The sequence below is a fragment of the Balaenoptera ricei genome, chromosome 10 (genome assembly GCF_028023285.1).
Source record: "Balaenoptera ricei isolate mBalRic1 chromosome 10, mBalRic1.hap2, whole genome shotgun sequence".
NCBI lineage: Eukaryota > Metazoa > Chordata > Mammalia > Artiodactyla > Balaenopteridae > Balaenoptera > Balaenoptera ricei.
Window position 1 is genome coordinate 95,984,471 of NC_082648.1, and position 21,028 is coordinate 96,005,498.

Genomic DNA, 21,028 nt, shown 5'->3' on the forward strand with positions numbered 1-21,028 from the left:
GATCCAGAAAACAGGGCCACGCTAGAAAGGTCAGCCCCTGAAGCACCAGCTACAACTGCCACCACCACCCCACCCCCCGCCGGCCTTGATTTCCCCATCTGCAATGCCATACGGCTGAGCCTGACATGGTGAGCTGGTCCTAGAGAGAAGACTGGTAGGGCTGGGAGCCTCAATGACCCAACAATGTGGCCATGGTCGCGAGCCTCAACTTCCCCGAGAGGAAGGTGGGACTACTGTCCCCTGTGCTCCCCACAGCCCCTCTCACAGGGCACCCCCTGGCCTGTGGCCAGCAGTGGCACAGAAGCAACCCGGTGGTTAGCACAGACTAAACACCATGCAAGGGGCTTTCCACGGCTCCCTAGGTGGGTGCTCTTATGCCCATTTTTCAGATAAGGAATTGGAAGCACAGAGATGCTAAGTAACTTGCTCAGGGTCACCCAGGAAGAGACAGAGTCGGGTGAACTGGTGGACAGACCAACAGACCACGATGGAGAACACGACCCTGGTTGCTGGTGTCCAGTCAGAGGGGTGCAGGCTCAGAGGATGAGAGGAAGGTCGAGATGGAGGAGGAGGAACTGAGTCAGAACTTGTGGCCAGGGGAGGCGACCCCATAACTGCCGTCAACTGCAGCTGTAACGGTTCCCGTCACTGGACACCTGCTCCTGCAGCCCTGCACACCCACTGCTGGTCTCAATGGTATCGCCAGTTCAGGCCACTTTCATTCTTCTTCTCTCACACATCTCTCAAATCCCCCCGTGGTGCCCCTCCCCAGGTAAGTCGAGTCATAGCATGGTTCCCAGTGGTTCAGGGCCTTGCCCACGCTCCCACCAAGCCAAGAGTGGCTGAGTGGGTTCTTGAACCCAGTTCTTAGATATCCCTACCCTCTCCGTCCTCGACTTTGGAAGAGTCTCCAAGGACACCAGGGTACCACCAGCTGCTGGTGGGGGAGAGGGTGGGGCCAAAGCCTTGAGGGGTGGGGCCAAGAGAGGCAGGGGCGGGGCCTGGCAGGCAGGGGGCGGGCTGGACAGAGAAGACTGGATCCCAGTTGCCCAGGCAACAGGATTAATTAATTCCAAATCTGGCTCCATCTGTGCCTTGGCTGGATGGGTGGTTTGGGCTCGCGGGTGCTTGTTTTGAAGGAAGGGGAGAGAAGCTGGAGGAGCCGGGGAGGCTGTGATCTCGGGGGCTAGCGAGGCACTGACACCCCCCCTAACGTTCACATGTAGCATCTCCACCCCCTACAGGAAGAGACAGGCTCCGGCCTCCAGAGACAATCTCGGACCTCCTCTCCCAAGGAGGCAGCAGCTCATCCCAGCCCAAACACCGCCTGGTTCAGACAGCAGACAGCAGAGCCTGCAGTGTGCGCACACGTGCACACACACACGCGTACAGATGGGGGAGAACACGGGCTCCATGGCGAGCGACTTGGGTTCAGATGCCAGCTTAGCTTTTTGAGTCTCAGCTTCCCCATCTGCAAAATGAGCAACACTGCTCCCCTCAAAGGGTTCTTAGGAGAATTAGAAGGCTGTCCCCAGTGCAGGGGCACCTGAGGGGTCTCATCTATCCTGGGGTCAAGGAACGCTTTGCTGAGGGTGATCCTGGTGATCAAACTGCCTACGCAGTACCCAGAAGATAGCACTTTTGAGAAACTGGAACGAGGCCAGGAGACGGGATAATGGCATGTGAGAGGGACAGGGAGAGGGAGCCCAGAGGCAGGAGCCCCGTGGCTGGGCCAAGTCCAGCAGGTCCCAGAAGCCAGGCTGATTCTGATTGGTACAATTACCAATCAAGTACCATAACTATACAACGCTGCAATTCTATGGCCTCCTCACTTAAAAAGCCAGAATCACCTGTATCATAAATAACCCAATCTCCTGGATTTCAGCCCCAGGACAACGGGGAGCAGTGACATGCTAGGGAGCCCAGGACAACAGAAGGTGCAGAATGAATTGGAGGGGGTGAGAGCTGGCCTTTGAGGCGGCTGCTGCAATGGTTCAGGCTCTCGATGGTGACTCAATGCAGGTGAGGGCAGCGGGGTGGACAGGTGATGGGACAAGAACAGGACTTGGTGACCTACAGGATGAAGATGGGAGACCAGGGGTGGAGTTCAGGGATGACTTCCAGGTCCAGGTGGGCGGCCGAATGAAGGTAGTGCCCACCCTGGAACAGGGAACCTCAGAGAAGGAGCAAATGGGCTGATATGCAGGAGGAGAGAGGAAGAGTCCTGCACTGGACAAGTTGAGATTTCAGGGCCAGAGGGACACCCCAAAAGACATGTCCAGTCATCAGGTGGCCACACCCAATGCCCAACAGCCAGAGGCAGGGCACAGTGGAGGATGGAGACTTAGGCATCCCCTGCACACGGCTGATAAGAGGAGCCAGGGAAGTGGAGGATCAGGCCAGGAGGATCACCCCTGAGGGACGGACGTAGCTGGGAGCAGATGCTTGTGCTCAGGAGCCTGCCGCACGGCTGCACTTGGACCCTGACCACCTGGGTTCAAATCCCGGCCCCTTCACCTCACCAGCTGTGAGATCCTGGGTAAGTCATTTCACCTCTCTGAGCCTCAACTTTCCCATCTGTAAAATGGAAATAAAAGTAATGCCTACCCCACAGGATATTATGAGGAGGGCCATCCCCCTGGACCCCTCGGCTAAGCCCCAGAGACACAGGATCTCCAGGAACCGGCCCTTGCAGGAAGGGTGAAGGCCACTAACCTTTGTTGAGCACCTGCCATGTGCCAGGCACCACACAGGGGTTATACACCACATGGAGTGGCAGTCAAGGAGGAAGGGCCTGGAGTCAGATGGCTCCCGGCTAAATCCTGGGTCCCCTACTTACTAACCGGGACTGGGGCAGGCTCCTTACCTCCCAGATCCTTGGCTTCTGTGAATGTGAAATGGGGTAATAAGGGTGTCTACCCACAGCTCCCGGGATTGCTGTGAGCATGAAATATGAAAACATGTACAGCATTTGTCACCTGCCTGGCACACAGCAAGCACTAAACAAATCATCACTGTTGCCATTATTATAGCTGTTGTTATTCCTCCTCCCAACAACCTGAGAAGGTGGATGGACTGATCCCCATGTAACCGACGAGAAGGACAAGGCCTCAACAACCCTAGTGTCCAGGACCTGGCCTGGCCACCATCTGGTCACAGGTTCCCCTTTCCCCCAGCCCAAATGGCTCCCTCAGCCCAGGGCAGGGCCACGGGAGACCGCCGGGGTCTGAACCCTGCCCTAGCCATTCCGACCTTAGTCACCTTGCCTCTCTGAGCCTTAGATTCCTCCCCTAAGAAATGAGGGTCCCATACCTGCACCATCGTCTGAGGACTGAGCAAGGCAATACGCAAACGGCATCCAGCCCAGGGAATGCACGTAGCAGGTGCTCAATAAATGACAGCAGTTATGACTAGTGACTGGATGTGAAGACCTGAAGGAATGAACGAATGCAGACGAGCGCTCACAGTGGCGTCCCAGGTGTGATGTCCTCCCCAAGCCATGCAACCACACCCCCCAGGGGGCTGCAGCCTGGGGACCTGCCCGCAGGCACGCCTGTCCTGGCATTCCTCCACCAGGCCGCCCCCCACCTGCGTGCCCCCCACCCCTGCCACCCCCTGAAGCGAGCACACAGCCACGCATGCCCCCACCCAGCCCTGGGACCAACCCGGCAGCCTCTCCCCCTCCCCCACTCCACATCAGCTCAGTTAGGGAAACTGGGGAGTGAGGAAAACAAAGACTTAACTTCTGAGCTAATCAGCCTGCCTCATACTAATTACCATCCTCCCGTGCATTATGGCAGACTTCCTGGGGGAGGCGGAGGGGAGCCTGGTCCCCAGGAATGACACCCCTTCCCCTAAAGCCTGAGACAGCCCCGTGATGGGGGCGGGGATCAGGCTTGGGCAGGTGGGCTGTCAAGGTGGGACTGGGTGGGCGTGGCCAGAAGAAGGGGACACAGAGAATCCACTGGGCATAGAGCAGGGAATGTACCTGGGGCGGGGGGGGGGGGGGGGATTCACTTGCGCAGGTTGCACCCTCCCAGGTCCCCCTTCCAGGACCCCTGCCCCTTCCTGGGGGCACCCTCAGGCTGTGGGGGATGCCCCAGAGCAGTTGCCTCAGTAGGTGTCCAGCCCACGGCCTTGGCAGAGAGATGGACAGATGGACACTTTTAAGCTAGAAAACTGAGCAATGATCAGCGTGAAGCTTCTGAATCATGGCATAGAGTGTGTGCATTTGTGTTTGTGTGTACGTGTGTCTGTGTGTGTTGCATATGTTCACAAATGCACAGAGGGCTCAGGGCTGGGAGCCAGGAGGCCTGGCTTCAGTGCCCGGCTCGGTCCTGGGCAGCTCTCCACCCCTCTGAAATTCAGACTTTCCCATGACTGAGTCGGAGGGGATGTTTCCTAAGGTCGCTTATTCCTCAACCAATGCTTATTGAGCACCTACTGTGTACACACCAGGCTCTGTGCTGGGGACACAGGTTCAGCTGTGAACGGACAGACAAGGTCCCTGTCCTCACGGCTTCCACTGTGGTGGACGAGCCAGGAAGTCGCACGTAAGCCGGTCAACAGACCAGCAAAAATGCCCTGCAGGGCATGAACCCTGCAGGATGTGGGCCAGTGTAGCCGGGACAGGGCCACTGTAGGCAAGGTTGTTGCTGCATTTCTTAGAAAAGGCCCCACCCACCAATGAAATTTCAGATAATCTGAACTCACTGTGGGTCCCAGTACAAATCCCTTCCCCACTCTGGGCCTCAGTGTCCCATTTGCAACAACGAGGGAGCAGGGTGAGATGGTATCCAAGGTTCATCCCAGCCCTCACACGCAAGGCTGCTCGGTTGCTTCTCCACTGTGGGTGTGTCTGCGTGTGTCCCAGCCCCGAGCCCGGCTGCACAGCGGACGCACCAGATGGACAGGTGTCCCCAGTGATGGGAGGGGCTGGCAGTACCTCCCTTCAGAGTCACCCTCTCCTAATCACAGGCTCCCAGGGGCACACACTGCCCTCTGCTGGCATGGGGCACCCCTTAAGCTGCCTCCCTCTCACCCTGTCATGGGGCCATCACAGCTGCCCACCACATGCTGAGTGCCCCGCACACCACATTGCACGAAATTCTTACAACAGTCCTGCCGGGCAGGTACTGTTACCCTGTTTTACACATGGGGAGACTGAGGCTCAGCTAGGTCAAGTGACTTAGTAAGTGACAAGCTAGGGACTCAAATCTGGCCTGATCCCAAGCTGCCACACCTACTGTGTGCCAAGACCACCTTCCTGGACCACCGTCAAGGCTCAGACCAGGGGACCAGGCTGGCCCAGGCCCGGCCCAAGCACCACCCTTCACAGACGACCACGGGCATGCAACACAGCAAGGTGGTTGGGACAGCCCAGGGAGCCAGATGGCCCAGGTTCAAATCCCGGTCACATCACTGACTCGCTGTGTGGCTGTGGGCAGGATCCTTAACCTCTCAGCGCCTTGGTTTCCCCACCTGTAAAATGGGGATAATGATATTTTGTTGGATTGTTGTGAGGATTTAATTTCTGTAAAGTTCTTAGAACAGTGCCTGGCACCTGGTAAGTGTTATACAGATGTTGTTAAATAGAAGGAATAAATGACTCCCTTTGATTCTACGGGCCGCCTGAGAACTGGGTCCCGCAGAGGGTTAGGGGTAGAGCTGACACTCAAACCCTGAGCCCAGGTCTCTCCCGACAGCACCGAGGTGCCTCCACCTCAAGCGAGAGAACGAAGAAGTCCTGGGACTGACCAGACTCAGGCCCCAGGGAGTGAGAGTGCAGGCTGGGGGCCAGGCCTCCGGACCCTGCCCCAGCCTCCTGTACCTCCTCCTTCTGTGGTTGTCACTCACCCCCCCTCCCCCACCCCCAGCTCCAGAAGGCATCGGGCACTCTTGTGCCACTCAGGGGCCCTGGGCAGCCAGGTGATGAAGCAGCTCCCCTTGGCACCGATGGCCCAAGGCCCACTGGTCCTGGGACCCAGAAAGTGGGGATGGCACGGGGCAGCAGGGCCCGCCAGCACTGCTACAGCCATCCCGGTCCCCGGCATCCTGCTCCAGGGACAGCCGGGGGCTTCCCGGCCCAGGCCCCCCACACCCCACCCCTCCCCAGGTCCCAGTGAGTCCCACAGGCAGGAATCCCATCCAGAACGGGGGTCCCGCCTAAAACCCTCAGCCCAGACGTCCACACTCAGCCCCGGCAGCAGACGCCCACAAACAAGCCCACCCCTGTCACAGGGCGGCCCATCTGGGTCAGAGGCGTGGGGTGAGGATTTGAAGTCGTGCACTACTGGTGAAAGTGGAAAAACTGTGACCAACCCAGCCATCCACAGCACAGACACAGCCGTGCGAGGAGACCCCAGGCCGAGGTGGATGAGGATGGGCCCCGTTGTGCCCTGAGGGGAGGTGCCTGGAGCGCGGAGTCAGGGCCTCCTGGGTAGAGGCCGTGAAGCAAATCCCATGGGGAAGAAAACATGGCGTACAGGTGTCCGCCGGTGCCCAGAAACATGAGGAAGGGCCCCCAGTGACAGGGAAGGGCCCCCAGTGACAGGGAAGGGCCCCCAGTGACAGGGAAGGCCAGCAGCCTGTCCCTCTCTATTTCACACACAGAGAGCATGTGTCAGGCCCCTAGTTAGAAGGGGGATGCACACCCTCCAACACACAACAAACACACAAAACCACCCGGGGCACGTGTGCTCACACCCATGCACGCCCAGCTTTAGTCCATCCCCCTCCCTCCGGTGGCAAACAGACAGGGCCAGGCTGTTTGCGCGAGTGGCACAGGCCAGAGGGTGGGCAGAAGGAGACAGAGAGAGAGACAGAGGCAGAGCTAAGAAAGCTCAGCCCAGGCCCTGGGTGACCCTGTCCAGACAGAGCCACTTCAGCCTGGCCCAGGGGCCGTGGAACGTGAGAGTGCCTAAGCTAGAAGCTACCAGAACACATTCTACTTTCAGCCCAGCCAGTCAGGACAGGATGACCCTGGGCCAGGACCTCTGTGGGCATCAGCCTGTCAGTGAGCACAGGAGTGGGTGCAGACCCTGCTGGCTGGGACTCTCCAGTGCTCTGGGGTCCTGATTCCTCATCAAAGTCCAGCTCCCGGACTTCCCTGGTGGCACAGTGGTTAAGAATCTGCCTGCCAACGCAGGGGACACGGGTTCGATCCCTGGTCTGGGAAGATCCCACATGCCGCGGAGCAACTAAGTCCGTGCGCCACAACTACTGAGCCTGCACTCTAGAGCACACAACCACTGAGCCTGTGCTCTACAGCCCGCGAGCCACAACTACTGAGCCCATGTGCCACAACGACTGAGCCCACGTGCCACAACTACTGAGCCCGCATGCCTAGAGCCCGTGCTCCGCAACAAGAGAAGCCACCTCAATGAGAAGCCCACACACCGCAACTAAGAGGCACCCCAGCTCACTGCACCTAGAGAAAGCCCGCACGCAGCAACAAAGACCCCATGCAGCCAAAAATAAAATAAAATAAATTAATTAATAATAATAATTAAAAAAGCCCAACTCCCAACCCTCCCCGGGTCCCTCAGCATCTGCAGCTTCCCTGGAAGCCCAGATGGTCCCCGAGGACAACCCCCACCCCAAGCTCCCTCCTGAATCCAGGACAGAGCTTCTGGGTCAGCTGCCATCTCAACCAAGCTGGGAACTCCGTCTCCAAAGCCCCTTCCCTGCCAGCAACCTCAGCACCAGAGAGGGGAAGAGCAGGGCAGTTACAGGAGACAGTAGGTACCAACACGCATCTGTACAGAAGGGGCAGATGGATGCTGCCTTCCTGTATCCTCTCACTTAATCCTCATGAAGGCCCTTGATCCCATTTTATAGATGAAGACACTGAGGTTCAGAAAATGATTTGCTCAGAGCCAGGCAGCAAGGGGATGAATGAGCTGGGATGGAACCCACGCTGCCTTCTCCGAAATTCATTGGCTCTTTCCACAGCATCTTGTTCAGCAGGCACTGGGGAGAGTGGGAAGAGCCACGGTGGCAGACACCCCCACATTTCCTGGCCCAGCACCCCAGGCTTTGGGATTCCGTAAGCCACAGCCTGTCCTCAACAGCCTAAAAGGTGGTGGCTGGAATGGCCGTGAAGCCCTGCCTGCCTGCTCCCACCACCAGAAGCAGAGTCAGCATTTATTGAGCACTCACTGTATGCCAGGTGCAGTGCCAAGCACTTTATAGTTTCCACCTTATGAGGTGGGTACTATTTTTATTCCCATTCTACAGATGAGGATACTGAGGCACTTGTTATGGGCAGAATCAGGAGTTGACCCTAGGCCTGGGCCCACATGCTTGACCACTGTGTCACTCCCTTTTATAGCCCCAGGAGTTTCTCTGCTCTGACCTGCTGTCCCCAAGCCAGCACCCCAGAGTGTCTGGCAGAGGCAGGAAAGGCCTTGCTCCCCCAGGCTCTGCCTAGCTCCAGGGCCCCTGAGCCACCATCGTCTGGGGTACCTGTTGTGCTTTGCTGACCCCTCTCTGTGGTCTGTCTCCTGCTAGGATGCTCGGGGTCCTTGGCTGGCCCCAACTCAACCCTTGAGGGCCAGAGAGAGTGAGGGACTTGGCAGGGTCACACAGCAAGTTGGAGGCAAGAAGGAGCTCTTGTCTCCACCTCACAGCTCAGCCCAGAGTCTGCCCTCCCTCCTATGCCGGTAAAGATTGAAGCTGGGTTAGTTGAGCTGTGACCCCAGGTGGAGGCAGGGGGTGGGGGAATGGGCTTTCGTCAGCTTCTGGAACTCCTCAGGCCTTACTCACCATGCAGCCCCCAATAGCCCTGTGGGCCTACTGTCTACAGGTCCTCCTCCCTCCAAGCCTATCTCATCCCATCCCCTCCAGGTGCCCAGCAGTGTCCCCATTTCACAAATGAGCAAACTGAGATTCAGGTGCACATGACCACTCAGAATCAGGATCTAACCCACCGGGCCTTGCTTCCAACCACAGAACAGGCCCTCCTGTAGGCGCTGCCTTGAATCCAACCCCTTCCCAGTCCTCAGGGACTGCCTCTTCCAGGAAGGCTTCCCAGAACTCGGGGAGACTCCACTCAGTGGGATCATCCTCTCCTCCTGCACTCAGAAAGCAGATGGAGCCCAGAACACCCACAGTGCCTCCGCCCTCAGACTGGGGCTCCTGGGAGTCGAGGCTCTATCTCCCCTCAGACTGGGCACTCCCTGGAGTCAGGGCTGTGTCTCCCTCCAACAAGGATCCTGATGGCTCGGTCTCTCCCCACCTCCCCTAACACCTGGGGCTCCCTCAGGACAGAGCGACATGCTCTCCTTCCTTCAGACCAGGAGTCATGAGAGTGGGACTCCCACACCCCTCCTGCCGCACCTCCATCCACACAGCCCCCGGCCCAAGACTCTGCCCCAGGCAGGACCCCAGGCCATGCCCCAGCCCCCTCCTCTCACTCCCTCCTGGCCCTCCTCCAGGCCTGGCCCGTACCAGGCAGGCTACCCCCGCCCCAGCCCTGTCCATGAATCCCACCTCTGTTGGGCACCACAGACCCCCCTTTCTCCTCCCCAAACAAATGGGGTCTTGAGTGAGACACTGGGATAACCGCACACAAGGCCAGATCTATTCCCGGGGCTAGTGAGGCTGCCAGCAGTTGGCGTGGGGGGAGCCAGGCTGGTGGGAGCGGTCTGCCCATCCGCAACCCCTCAAGGTCCAGCCTCTGAAACCGGGGCCACTCTAAGCTCCATCCTGAGGGGGCTGAGACCAATAGCTCACTCCCTGGGTAACCCCAGAGCAGACCCATCCCGGGCACCTCCATCACTCTCTCCCCTCTTCTGAGACAAAGCAGACAGGAGCCTCCGAGCCTAGGTCCAAATCCCTGCTCTGTGCCCCATGGAGAATTTCCCCAAGCCTGAGTCTGGTCATTTGTAAAATGGGCATAACGACTATACTCTGCAGGGGCTGCTGTGACTGTGAAAGGGGATACAAATAGGAATGGCTCTGGTGCATAGTAGGTGCTCAATTAAAACCTTCTCTCTCCTCTCTGATCTTCTCTCTTTCTTTAAGGGAGGTGGGGGTGGGGTAGGACAAGAGAGCCCAGGCTGCTAGGGCAGAAAATGGCCTGTCCCAAGCACTTAAAATATCCCCTGTTCAGAAGTCAAAATCTCAAATCCCTCAGGGCCGGCAGTGAGGCCCCCAGGACCAGGGTGATTCAGCAGACACTGTTCTTTCCACCCTGGGGAGGGGGACTTGAAGCCAAGGCTGCAAATCAAAGGTCAAAGCCCACTGCCTCCCAGAAGCCAGCCCAGATCAGCCAAAATAGTATCCCCATTTTACAGACATGTAAACTGAGACACAGAGCGGTTAAGTAATTTGCCTAAGGCCACACAGGTGGTGAGCAGCTGAACTGATTCAAGATAGTATCCCTATTTTATAGACATGTAAACTGAGACACAGCATGGTTTAATTTGCCTAAGGCCACACAGGTAGTGAGCAGCTGAACTGATTTCTTTTGACAATTCTGGCTGCTAACAAAAGGTTTTCCTTCAGGCAGGACCCTTCCCTACTTAATAGCCTTTCTGTGATTCTGCCTCTGTGTTCAGAGTAAAGTCTAAACTCTCTAACCTAAAATGCAAAGCTCCCCAGCAAGGCGGTGTAGCGCAGCAGGAAAAGCACTTGACCCGGAATCAGCCCAATCTGGTGTCAAATGCCAGGTATGCCACCTACTTCCAGCTGCATGTTCACAGGCAGTTTACCAGGCTTCCCTAGAGCCACTTTCCTCATGTGTAAAATGGAAATGATGAGAAGACTTCCCAGGGTAGCTGGCGGGGTTAGCCCACGCCTTCACCACATATTTATTGAGCATTTACTATGTGCCAGACCCCATTCAAGGCCCTTAGGATGGAACAGGGAACAAGACGGAAAAAGCTCCTGCCTTCACAGAGCTGATACTCTAAGCTCTCACGGTAGGAGGGTGGATAATGAAGAAGTAAATAAACAAAATAGCATAGGTTGTGGTAGGGGCTAGAAGGAAACAAAGAGAGAGGGAAGAACGAGAGCAATGAACAGTGTGGTCAGGGAGGGCCTCCCTGAGGAGGTGACAATGAGACAGAACAGGAGACAGCCACGTACGCCACAAGCCTGGGGAGCAGCAACAGGCACAGAAGCAACGGCCACTCCTGTAGAAGGAACAGCAAGTGCAAAGGCTGGGGAATTCAATGACACCTGGAGCGTGTGGGAAAATGCCTGGCCTCTTCCACTTACCTGAATTCATTTAAAGTACCCCTTGCTCTTGGGACTTCCCTGGTGGCGCAGTGGTTAAGAATCCGCTTGCCAATGCAGGGGACACGGGTTTGAGCCCTGGTCTGGGAAGATCCCACATGCCACGGAGCAGCTAAGCCCATGAGCCACAACTACTGAGCCTGCGCTCTAGAGCCCGCGAGCCATGACTACTGAAGCCCGCGCACCTAGAGCCCATGCTCCGCAACAAGAGAAGCCACCGCAATGAGAAGCCCGCGCACCACAACGAAGAGTATGCCCGCTCACCACAACTAGAGAAAGCCTGCGCACAGCAACGAAGACCCAATGCAGCCAAAAATAAATTAATTAGTTAATTTTTTAAAATTTACAAATAAAATTAAAATCTAACTTAAAAAAAAATATATATATATATATAAAATTTATAAAACAAAGTAACCCTTGTTCCATTATTATTCCTCCCATTTTGCAGGTGGGGAAACTGAGGCTCCCAAGATCCCACAACCCATAAAGGGCAACATTAGGACGTGAACCTGGGTCTTGTAATCCCAAACTCTGTGCTCCTGCCAGCCTTCTGTGGTCTCACTGTATTTAGAGCGCTCAGAACCTCCTTCTCTCTATCCCAAGACAGCTCTGTTAGAAAGTCTCTTGTGATGAACTGAGGTCTGTGCCTGGTTGGTCCCACTTCTGCCATTTGGGACCACTCAGGACCACTCTCTCTCTCCTCTTACCCAAGTCAGCCAGAAAGGTGAGAAGGCTGACAGGTTAGAGAGAGCAGCTGCTGCTGCAGGAAACACCTCCCCAGGCACCAGGCCCAGTGCTTTAACTTCATTCCCCTGCCTCACATTGGCAAGGTGAGGTAGGGATTCTTATCATACCCGTTATACAGATGAAGAAACTGAGGTCCAGGGACTTCCCTTGGTGGTCCAGTGGTTAAGAATCCATCTTGCAATGCAGGGGACGCCGGTTCGATCCCTGGTCACGGAACTAAGATCCCACATGCTGCGGGGCAACTAAGCCTGTGTGCCACAATTAGAGAGCCCTCGCACCGCAACTAATGACCCTGCGCGCCACAACTAGAGAGAAGCCTGTGCACTACAACGAAGAGCTCACGTGCTGCACTGAAAACTCTTGGGTGCCGCAGCTAAGACCCAATGCAGCCAAAAAATAAATGATTAAATATATATACATATATATATATATTTTTTTTTAATTATTAAAAAAAAGGAAAAAAAAGAAACTGAGGTCCAGAAAGGTAGAGAAACATGCCTAGGGCCATCCACCTAGACAGTGGCAGAGGCAGGATCTGAACTCAGATCTCTGTCACTCAAAAGACATCCTGCTTGTCACTCCCCAAACCCCTAAAAAGTCCCTCTTTGGATATCCTTTTCAGTCCCTTGCCTGGCTTGTCCCCTGGTGGTGCCAAGGTTGACAGAACAGACTTCCCCTGATACTCCCAGGGTACCACCAGCCAGGGCTGGCTGAGCTGGCAGAACACTGGGCCCTTGGGAGGAAGCCAGGAGGCTGGGGGCTCAGGCACAGCTCAGGGGACAAGGCCCACATGATTAAAGTGCACACCCAGGCCCCTGGAGCAAGCAGGCAGGGAGCACCGGACAGGAAGCCAGCCACACCTGGTTCCGTCCTGGCTCCCCGACCAAGGTGCTGCATGACCCTCCTCCTCTCCAAGCCCCGCCTCCTGCTTCCTTGATGTCAGGTCAATACCTCCGCTGCTCAGTGAACACAGGAAAGGACAAAATGAGGCAGATCTCTGGTGAGAAGGCACCTTGTCCACCCCAGACATGTCAGAAAATCATTTTTTAAAGAAATTACAATGATGGTGGTGGTTACCGCTTACTGAGAGTCTACTAGGTGCCAGGAACCAGAGCATCCAGATATTATCCCAAGTGACAGCAACCTCGAGAGGCATGTGCATCATCTCCATTTTACAGAAGGGGAAACTGAGGCACAGAGTCATACAGCTGTGACAGAGCCAGGATTCAAACTCGGAACTCTGTGCTCTTCCACGCTGCCTCCTACTGTTACTAAAATGAAATGAATACCTGGGGACTGAGGGAAGAGAGACAACTCTGAATGGCGGGAGGCGGGGTGGGGGGGGCCGGAATCCTGGGGGAGGAGTTAGGCCTGGTGAGTTGAATATCTGGGGAGGCAGGCACCCAGGGTCAAATCCCAGGCCCAGCACGTGCATGCTGTGTGACCTTGGGCAAGTCACTTCCCCTATCTGATACCTCAAAGGCAGGCATCAATGCCAGGCTTCCCAGAGCTCAGCAAACACAAAGGATGGGGACGAAGTCATTTGGGGACAAGGAGGGAACATGCGTCCAGATGGGGGACTAGTATGCTCCAAGTGCCCGAGGAGGGAGAGGGCTCAAGGAACAGAGGCAGGAGAGCTTGGCCACGAAGTGGGAGGGAAGGACGGGCCACAGTGGGAGGAGGGATGCCAGTGGTGCAGCAGGGGCCCCAGTCTGGCCTGGACAGGGCAGGATGCGCAACGTAAGTGGGGAGCACAGCTCAGACCCACCCAGTGTGCCTCACTGCCCCCACCAAAGAACCCTGCTTCAGCCTGTGCCAGCAATACCAAGTCCACAGCAGCAGCCCCTCCCCCATCACCCCCCCACCCCATCCTCCATGGAGTACCCACCACAAGCCCCCTCCAGAGCACCCATCACCAGCCCTTCCCCAGGGAACCCCAACACCTTGGCAGCCACGGCCCCTCCACACGGGGACCACCACATCTTAGAAACGGCATCTCCCTCTCCTTAGCAACCACCAACAGCAAGCCCAGACAGCCAGCCTCCTCCCTCTGTCTCCTCCTCTCTCCATGGAGACCACAATGCCACAGAGGCGGCTCCCTCGCCACAGCAACCACGTCACTCAGCGCCCCGCCTGGACAACAGCTCCCTCCACGTGGCCACCACCAACACAGCCACGGTGACAGTGACAGCCTCGGCCTCTCCTCTCCAGGGCAGCCACCAGCCCCAGCCGGGACAGCTCCTGCCGGCGGCCTGCCTGCGGCCTCCTAGTGTCACACTGCTCCCCTGCCTCCTCCCAAATTCAATGACACTGGATCAGGCCTGGTATTGGCTCTGCCGGCGCGTCCCCTGCTCCCAGCTCACTCCCGGCCCCTCCGTCTGTCCCTCTCTATGTGGAAAGGCCCCCACCCGAGACAGAAGAGGCCATGTTCTCCCAGGCCATCCCCTGGAGGCTGGTCCCGCCACCCCCAGCTGGGGCACAGATGCCCCCTGCCCTGCTGGGGTGCAGGCAGGCCAGGCTCAGGCTCTCAGCCGGGCAAAGGGGCAGGAGTGGGTTCTCTGAGCCAACAGGGGCTGCCTCCCCACCCTCCCCAGTGGATCTGTTCCAGCCCCCCAAAGGCCCACCACGGCCAGCTGCCTCACAGGCCCTGTGGAAGGGAAGCTGGGGGGGAGCAGAGTTGGGGTACCGGCAGCTGGGGGCAGGGGTGAGGCAGGGCAGGAAGGGACAAACGAGGCAGAGGCTGGGCTACATCACGGGTTTTCAAGACCAGGTCACGTGAGCCGTGCTCACAACAGCCACACACTCGCACACCGTCAGAAGAACCCTGTCCTTACCAGATCTCTGCGGGCAGAGGGAGCCCCTCTGGCCAGCGAAGCTCTGTGCCTGGCCTGGTCTCAGCAGTGGCGGCAGCAATGGAGTCTCAGGTCCTGGCCCAGCTCGGGGCGGCAGCAGCTCCTCACCCAAGTCCTCTCCTTCTGCGAGAAGGAGGCGAGGGGGAGAAAGGGGAGGGAGGGAGAGGAGAGGAGGAGAGGGAGGGGGACAGCAGGACGGAGGGAGGAGGGAAAAATGCTGAAGTCTTGAAGGGTACACTCACTTCTTTCTTAGGTTTCCCATGGTAACCGAATATACCACAAATGAATATCAGTGTGAGCGAGAAGAGGGAGGCAGAGGAAGGGGAGGAATGGAGGGAGATGAGAGCAGAGAGATGGAGACAGAAAGATGATGGGGCAGGAAAGAGGGAAGGGAAGGGCCTCAAGACGCAGATGGAGGGTTGGGGACTCCCCACCCTACCCCACAGGGTTCTCGGGTGAGGAGAGGGGAGGAGCCAGGGGCCGCAGGGCTTCTTCCAATCCCTCCTCGGCCCCTGGGCAGGAGGTGCAAGCAACAGATGGAGAGATTTTCTGGGAGCTAAAGGGCCCCCACTCCCACCCACCTCATCGCATCCCGTGTTCTTCACCCCCTGCTGGGCCTCTCAGCCTGGATGGTCCTCCTAAGTGACTGTCCCAGCCCCACACCTCACTCCCGGTCACAGACACACACCCAGGTGGGGATGGCCACACACACCCTCACGCTGACCTGATGCCCGGCACCCACGTACACCCCTCCAACCACGCCGCCCTCCTCTTGGTCACCCCAACACCCGCTCGGCCCACTCCCTCCTACAGCTGGGCCCCATCCCCTCTGCTGCAGGGAACAAGCACCCCTCTCCCACCCCAGCACATCTCTTATTCAGAACTTTGCAAGGACTGGCACCCACCCCTGGGGCCCCCCGCCTGTGCGCCACCAGGTGTAATACCTCTGCCCCACCACCCGCCATACGTGCTCACACACCCTTAGAGCAACGTACCTGCCTGACCTCCACGTGCACAGACACACAGACTCCCAGACTGACGTGCCTCGGCCGAATCTGCCCTCCGTCTGTGCGCACACGTGCACACGCACACACTCATTCCCTTCCCGCGGAGGCCCCTCTCTCTGTCTGGCCCCGCACCCCATCAGCCCAGATGGTACTCTTGGCCCTCCCCCGCAGGCAGGGGCTCACACCTCGGCCCCCTCGACATTGCCATTCACAAACATATGTATACCCACCGAGTGCTGGCAGCCAGCGGCAGCGACAAAACAGAAACACACTCTCGGCCCCCCCCCAACCCGCCCCCCATCACGCCATACCTCAAATCCACCACCCACACGCAGAGGCAGAGGAGGAGGAAGCAGCCAGCTTGCTCCAGGTCCAGGTCCGGAGGGACACCCTCCCCCTAGCTACCCGGCTCACACTTGACCCTGAGCCCAGTGGCAGCAGGGATGGGATGCACCCCAGGCTGCACACTATATGCCCCCCACACACACACACCAGCAGCCACAGGGCACACCCAGACGGCAACCAACACACCAGAATTTCACACTCCCTCCGACACACATGTGCACACAGACTCAGATGCGCTGTACCCAGCTGCCCACAGAACCCAGACACAGGGGTGTCTGCCCCAACTTGCAGACCAGCACATGTGCCAACATGCCTGGGCACACTGCACAGACACATGTCAACACACCCACAGAAACACACCGGCGCCCACTCACTGGGGACGGTCCCCCAACACACACACACACACACACACACACACACACAGTTTTCACCATACACACCCAGACAAACATGCCCACGGGCACAGGGGTCCCTGAAAAGACTCACAGGCCAACACATACATGTCCCAAGCTAGCTCCCAAAGCGGGTACGGCTCCGGCTCCGGACACACATGGCCACGCCTGCACATCCGCCCAGCTCTCCCAGGGCAGTTCACGGCGGCGCCCCGCCCCCCCGCCGTCCACACCCACCTGACCCACACACCCCCTGGCCAACAACTCGGTTGGTCCTCGTTTCCGTCGCCCCCTCCGTCCCCTTTCCCCGCGCACGGCCCGGTTTACGATCCCGAGCACCGCGCCGAGCCCAGAGGCCGTGAAATTGGCTGCGAGCGCCAGGGGATGCGGCTGCAAATTCTAAGCACAGGGAAGTAAGGCGGAAACCCAGCCGGGCCTGCCGCGCGGGGCGCGGGCGCAGCAGAGCGGCGTCCGGCGGGTCTGGGACCCCGCGGGGCCTCGCTGCCGCGCGGGCGGGGGACGGGGGACCCGGGGCGGAGGGTGTGTGCGAGCTCCCGCCCACCCCGCCGCCGCGCACGTGCCCAGCGGGGGGCTGCGCCCGCGTGCACCGCGTGGGCCAGCCAGGGACGCGCACCGGGGACTGACGCACCCCGCCGCCCGCCAGACCCGGACCTGCCGCGGCCAGAGCGCCCACCGGATAACAGCCTCGGGCCACTGTTACGAGACTCTGCGTCGCCGCCTCCTCCGGGACGCCTTCCTGGCTCTCCGCCTTCGTCCAGGCTTCTCTGCTCCCCCCTCCACCCCCGCCTCTGGCCTCTGCTCACACGCACAGCCGCAGGCTCAGCTCCACCCGCGCCCTCGCACCAAAGGAAGGGAGACGGAGGGCATCAGGGCATAGCTCCGTCCAAGATGCTGAGGGAGGCCCTCTCCAGCCTCATTTCATCCCCACCGCACTTCAGGCCTTTCCCAGCAGTGAGGCCTTGAACTGTGACCGCACACTCTGCCTCCGTTTCTCCTCTGTGCAACAGGGATGATGCAGAGGGTCGTTCTGAGGATTTACTGAAGGACTCCTTGAGCTTACAACATCAGTCAGTGAACACGAAGATTATTAGTATTAGTCAGTATCGGTCTCGGTCTTGCTGCTGTGTCACCCAAGGCAGGGCACCTCACTTCCTTGAGCTCAGGCTCCTCTGGAAACCGGGTTTCTGCCTCCCAGGCTGCGTGGGAGGAGTCCGGAAGATCCCCAGGAACATGCAGCAGCCCCCTCAGCTGCCATCCACCCAGCTAACACAGGCGAATTCATCTTCTGGAAATGCACTAAAAATGCAGGTTCCTGGGCTCCACATCCACCGTACTGAATCCAAATCTCAGCAGGCAGGGCCCGAGGATCTGCATTTTAACAAACACCCAGAGACTCTGGCACTCTCTGGCAAAAAGGATAATGCTGGATTTCTTAGTCCAGATTTTAGTGTTATTTAGGTTGTTGTGTGGTTGATCCCCAAACTACATGTCCAGACTCATCTTCCCAAAATCCACTCCGGGCTTTCCTACCTCCAGACCTCGGCTCACATGGTCTCCACCTGGCATGCCCCTACCCAGAGGCCGGCTGGACCTCTTCCACAATACTCCAGCCAAAATTAAACAAGATAATAGAGAGTGTTTCGCCCTGTGCCTGGCACGTAGCAGGTGTGCAATCATGGGGGCTCTACAGTGCCCAGAGCAGAAGTCGTCCCAACCTCTCCAGCCCTGCTTACAAGGCTGGCTCAGCACCAGCCCCCAGTCAGTCAGGCCACAGCCTAACAGGGACCGCCTGTCAAGCAAGCCCTACTGCGTGCAGTCCCCACGCCGGGCACCTGGAAGATGGTCCAGGTGTCTCGTGTCTCCTCAGGACAGGAGCTCATCTCTGGGGGTTTCCACCTGAGTCCTGGGCATAGCAGTTATCCCTGGGTGAGACATACTTATAATTGTGTGTGTGTGTGTGTGTGTGCTTGTGTGTGTGTGTGTGTATGTGGACTGAATACAAAATACATCAGCCCATCCTCCATAGCACGTAAATGAAAAAAAGTTGTTCAATAAGTATTCTTTGAGGGCCCACTTGTCTCTACCCATTTGGAGCTGACACGCGGTGGGAGAGACGGACAGGAGACCCCCGCAGGTAATGAGAAGGGCAAGGAAGGGAGGCTGGCAGGCAGGCTGACCCCACAGCTTGTGTCTCCCCAAGATCCAAGGGGAAGAGAAAAGATAGAAATAGGCCAGGGAGGGAAACTGAGTCAGGCTTGAGACACAAGGTTGGGCCCTTGGGAATGGCTCCCCGCTTGCCCCTGAGAGAGGTGGTGACCAGTGTGCACACACACGCATAGACACACCCACAAAGACATGCCCTGCCGCCCCCAGCCCCTCTACATGCTCCAGCTGTGGGGTATGCAGCTCCCAGGCCCTTCTCATGCTTCCTTGGGCCCCCCAGCCTGGCTCCAAGAAAGAGTTTCTATGCATTTCAGGGGATGAAAGTGGAGGCTAAAAAGAGAGGGAAGGACGGACACACACACATACACACACACACACTCACAGCCCAAGCCCCATTCCAGGGAACCAGGAATGAATAAAGGAGACAGATGGGAAGGGGGAGGGAAATCATCTAACTGACACCTACTATGTGCCAGACACAATGCTACACGCTTGTCATTCTCTTATGTAACCAACCCGGGAGAGTTAGAAATTCAGTACCACTACCCTCACTTTCCATTGAGGAAACAGAACCTTCTGGAAGTGAATTCTCTTGCCCAGGACACACATCAAGGAAGAAAAGAGGCAGAATGTGGACCCTGAGCCCCTGCTCTTCCACAAGTGAGACAGGGAGAGTGTGGCCGAGTGGCCAGGGGCCCCCGGCTGAGGCCATGACAGACTCAGGCCTGGGGGAGATACTGATCCTGGAGCAGCATCCCCTCCATCTCCGAGGGGAGCCCCTACCGAGCACCCACTGTGCTCCCAGCACTGTGGGAGAACCGGGGAGCAAGGAGCTACCTTTGGGAACGTCACAGGTCGCTATGGAGGGAGGGGGCACAGGAGGAATGCAGAGAGGGGACTGAGACCCGGGAGCCTTTCTGCTCCTCTCTCCCTGCAGCCACACCCACTGCTTCCCTGCACTGCCCCCATTTACAGATAAGCAAAGCAAGGCCCTGAGAGGTCCCTCAGAGAGAGGGGCACCCCAAGATGCCCAGGGTTCCCTAGCAAAGGGGTTCATCAATTAACAGTTAATGATGCAAAGAGTCCACCCGTGGGGCTTCCAGTCCTCATTCCACTGCTGTGTGGCTCTGAGCTGGTCTGTAACCTCTCTGTTTCTTATCTGGAAAATGAGGAATAATAATAGCTCTACTGCAGAAGGCTTTGTGGGATTAAATGAGTGCCCTTATAAAGAGCTTCCCACCAGGCCTGGCTCTCAGTACACACTCAATGAATATTAGCTAATATCATTATTATTATCACTATAATTATTGCTGTCAGCAGCATCATGCAGCCAGCGCCCTTCCTTCGGCACCCTGAATGCAAGCTTGCCCAGGTGGCTCGCCAGCCCTCAGGGGCTCTCTGGGGCCTCCCTGGGGACCGTCTGCAGAGCTGGGAGGAGGAGGAGGGGGTTCTATTATTCCAACCCCCCGACACCATCCCCAGTACTAATGGCAGCGCCTCTGCCCCAGGTGCTAGTTGAGCCAGAAGAAGGTTAATTTAATAGGGGATTGGGCTGGGACAGCAGGAGACAGAGGATTGAGATAAACTTCTGGACTATTAACGCTGTCCCCAAAGAGGCCTGACTTGTTAAGGAGGCTTGGGCTTTAAGGCAGTCTGCTTCCTGGCTGTCGTGTCTGCACACCGCAGTCGTAGCAGATTTGGTGGGGGGCAGGTGGCAGGAGACAGGACCTGGCTCAGGGGCACCGGAGCTGAAGCGGTGAGAGTAGCTGTGATGGGTGCACTCCCGACCCTGCGCGGGGATGCCACACTCTCACACGCGCGCAGCAAGCCCACAAAGCAAGCAGCTACCACCTCGCAGACAGACAGGAGAGCTGATCCCCGCGTCACACACGGCCAGGACACAGCAGAGGTGTCACTGGAACGAGGTCTACTTCCACAGCAGCCACCCCACCAGATATCAGGGGACAAGGGAGCCATACTGGGGAGCAGGCACAGAGCCTCTGATGAGCACCCCTGGCTGACCTCACTAGAGGTGGCTTAGCAGCTGGATGCAGCCACTTCTATCAGCCGGGCCATCTCAGAATCTCATGGGGTGGCAGAACAAGCAGACACTGGACCGAGTCAGGAGACAGCCTCTACTGCAGACACTGACCTCTCCACCTTGGGCTCCTCACCCTGGCACTTCCCACTCCTCGCTCCCGCTGCACAGAGCTCCCTGTCCCTCCGTTAAATGAGAGTGCCCTGCCAATCAAATGGGTCT